Genomic DNA, 4,229 nt, shown 5'->3' with positions numbered 1-4,229 from the left:
CAAAGGACATTTTGTAGATTCTGAGATTTGTTAACCGTTGTTAATTCAGTAACAGTAGTATTTACAATTTGCGCCATGCTTTATTTCGTATCTCCTACACAAAAGATTTCGTTGTGTATATCGATCCCGATATTAATATTAGCGGTTGTCTGTCCATCGCGCAAGACCAGTCTACATTTTATGCAGGCACGTAGCATCGGGGGGGGGGGGGGGTTACTCTAAGATATTTCAACTAATATTTAGTCGTTTAAATTAAAGCAAACATATTTCAAAAGCAGATTATGTAGTGTAATAGAACAATATAATCTTAAACAAAATCTTCTTCTCAAGAACAGCAAAGTTCTAATTAGTCATATTAATATGAAATATCCTCAAGTAGTTTAGATTCAAGTTTGTTCAAATCATAACCCCCGTTGATAGGGTGGTTTTACTATATACATTGGAAAAATCTTTTTAAAAAACACAGGTAGTGTAGATCCAATTAAGTTCATAAATTAAATTATGATCCACGGGGGTAAGATTGGGCCAGAATAGGTAATCAAAAGTTGTATACGTGGGAATATATAGGAAAAAAGGTTTTTAATTTTTTTTTAAGAACAGCAAATGCACGATTAATCGTATTGATATGGAAGTATCATCAGGTAGTGTAGATTCAAGTTTCTTCACATCATGACCCCGGGGGGAAGGGTGGGCCAAATGGAAAATTAAGGTTTTATATAGAAATATATAGGAAAAAATTTATCTTTAAAAATCATAAATTTTATATAGAAATATATAAAGGAAAAAAAATTAATCTTTTAAAATCATTTTAAGTTTTTTTTATAGAAATATATAGGGAAAAAAATCTTTTAAAAATCATCTTAAGAGCAGCAAAAGCATAATTACATGTAGTTCAAATCATGACTCCCGGGAATAGAGTGGGGCCAAAAACGTGATGAAAGTTTTACCTAAGAATATATAGGAAAAATATCCTGATGTACATGTAGGGCATCAAGGCCATAGTGACTCAGGTGAGTGTTGTGGCCCATGGGCCTCTTGTATTAACTTTGCTGCGATGCAAAAAACAGGCCTCAACAATTAGGAACATTGACAAATTTGGACACTCTTAAAACTGTTTATTTTTTTATTATTATTATTTTTTTTATTTTTTTTTTTACAAACAAGTTTGCCTTTAGAAGAACAATCATGTCCCTCGCCTTTGCGAAAGCGGGGAAAGTAACATTGCAATGTTTAAAAAGTTTGCCATTGCATTTTGCTTCCAGATCGTTACATAATTTAAAAAAAAAAAACGCCAAATGAAATTAATAAAAATTAGTAAAAGGGAGGGTGTTCAACTATCATGTGTAAATTTGAATTTTACTGTATGGGGTACATGCAAAATTTTCAGCCTGTTATCATCCTGTAAATTTTGCATTTACCTCCATCCAGAAACCTTAATAGTATATATTATACAATATATACATTATTATCACCGCAAATTAGCTGCTAAGGCGGGTTGCAATTTTTTTTTTGCACCATATGAAGACCCACTGAACATAAATCTTGTTTTAAAAATAAAGCCAAAATATACAAAAAGGCGGGGAATTGATTGATTTCAGGACTGTGCACTTCGCCTTTGATATTCCACTTGTTTACAACTACGTATGTTGTTGCATTCAGCACAAAGCGAAAAAAATTTACTTCTCAGTTTTTGAAAAGTAGATACATGCAGTCTTATTTGAAATTCATGTCTTTTCTTTTTAAACTAGATGCTGTCATAAGACAGTAATACCCGCACTAAGGTTTTTGCCTCTAAATGTGCTCTGACTGCTCTCCTTCAAATTAACTGGTAACCAGGGAAGAAGCACACATTTAAATCAAGCATAAAATATACCGGTGAACATGAAGCTCATATGGGCCTTTCATGTAAATCAGGTGCGGATCCAGGAATTTTTTCCAGGGTGATCCAACCCAGAAATTTCTTGACAAGCAAAAAAAAAAAAAAAAAAAAAAACAAAAGAAAACAAAACAAACCAAAAAAAAAAAAAAACCAAACACCTACACTCCTTTCCCAAATGTGAAAACCTATTTCATGGTGGAGTTGGGGGGGGGGAGGGGGAGGGGGGGGTTGGCCGCTCATTTTTAAAGCTTCATATGTATAACTTTTCATACCAGCTTAACAGGGGTCTGTGTTTTCTAGGGAGGGGGGGGGGGTCCAAGGTCACTTTTAGTTGCTTTCGTATATAGATTTCGTATATAGGTTCCGGACCCCATCCGACCCCCCTCTAGATCCGAGCATGTAAATATTTCATTACCAGTCTGGTATTACCTAATCTAATAATGTAAATTCTGATAAAGAGAGAATTTTTGAAAGATTTGTGTAAAAATGGGGGGGGGGTTAATTTTTGACCCATGATATTGGAACTTGTTGAATTTATTGTCGAAACAACAAATATTATTATTTTAGTGCATAGCTTTTTTTGATGAACTTAAAAAAATTAGATGCCAAAATGACAACTTGTGTAAATTTTATCAGTATTTGGGTAGAACTCGGAGAACCCCTTCAAACCTTGACCCAGTCACCTTTGTCAAAAATCAACCCCCACCCACGATTCACCAGTTTTCCTATCTTATTTAGAATAGATAACACAAACTTATGAAAAAAATTGTATGTAATTATAATATAAATTTTACAAATGTACACCTTTTTGGAAAATTTCTAGACTCGTGCGTGGAATTACGTCACACTGCGAACACTACTTTTACCGTTATCATTAATGTTTTGCACATGGTGTATGTACATCAATATTACCACTGGGATTATTAATATTTAGTGTGTGTTTTAAATGGATTTATTATTCTATCAAGTTAACATGTAGTACCTATAACAGGCGGTAAGTACATTATGAATATATTATTTTAGAAGTTTAGTATAGAACGGGGTTTGTTTGTTGTTTAACGTCCTTCCCGAGAATTTTTCACTCAAATGGAGACGCCACCACTTGCCGGTGCATGGAGGACTGCAAATTTTAACTTATGGCTATGGTCGGCACTTAGGGCCATTGAGCAGTGAGGGATCTTTTTCGTGCCAACAACTACTGCAACACGGAACCTCGGTTTAAACAGTCTCATCCGAACTGGTCTCCACGTCCCGCAGTGGATTCTCACCCTCGATTTAACGATCAACTCCTTACTCCACGACTCTAGAGTAGATGTTCTAACCACTGCGCCACATGGGCGACTAGAACGGGGTAAAATAATCGGAAATGAAAATGGTTAGGGGTCTATAGTTGGAAAAGGGTCAAAGATCATTGGAATGCCACAATTATACAAATTATACAATGAGGCAAGTCCCTGGGGTCATTCCCACTCTTTGGAACCGGAAACAATAAAATAGCTTTCATTAAAGCAAAAGCCCCTGAGTCATCTTTGTATTATAACACACTAAATAGGATATATGGGGTCATGACCCCCCAGAGGTCATTCCCAACCCTCAAAACTTCAAATGATCATATATATAACTGTAATCAAACCTCGTTATCTCGAACTCAATGGGACCGAGAAAAAACTTTGAGATATCCTGAGGATTCGAGATATTTAAAGAATAAGGGATTGGGACTTCCAAATCACTTCGACATGTCCATGATATTCGAGATATCCATGTTCGAGATACCGACGTTCAGCTGTACATTGTATCTTGAAAGTGGTTGAAAACTTCTCCCCTTAACCATATATAATATTGTCCCTTGAGTCATTATGCATTAAATGGTATAAAGGTTATGACCCCTTGAAGTCATGCTCATCCTGAAACTCAAAATGATCACAATATGACCTGCATCAAAAGTGTGTCAGTGATAATCTGCTTGACATTTTATTCAGGACCCCCTAGGGTCAGTCCACCCTCTTAGAATTAGAAAATGAAAATTATTCAGAGACCTGCCATTATACTTATTGTACATGTACATTTTTGTATTTTTTCACAATTTATTTTATACCAAAACAAGTTATAAATAGTTTGTATAAATAAACAAGCCAGGGGCTGGGTAGGGGAAAAAGGGGAAGGAGTTATGTCTGCATGGTTTTAAATGTTGAAAACTCCTAAAATTTGTGAATATTAACCCAGCCGTTTCCCACTTGTCATTATTATTTCCTGATCTTTTCACAACTTTACATAATTGTGTCTTTATTAAATCAATAGATCATGGACTTTTTTGGTCATATGCCTAGCTCTCCCTTGAATCAGGAATGGT

This window comes from Saccostrea echinata, unplaced genomic scaffold (genome assembly GCF_033153115.1).
Source record: "Saccostrea echinata isolate AGI-Se365-2 ecotype Australia unplaced genomic scaffold, CSIRO_AGI_Sech_v1 ptg000054l, whole genome shotgun sequence".
Taxonomy (NCBI): Eukaryota; Metazoa; Mollusca; class Bivalvia; order Ostreida; family Ostreidae; genus Saccostrea; species Saccostrea echinata.
The sequence above is the reverse complement of the archived record's forward strand: the minus strand, read 5'-3'. Positions refer to the sequence as shown.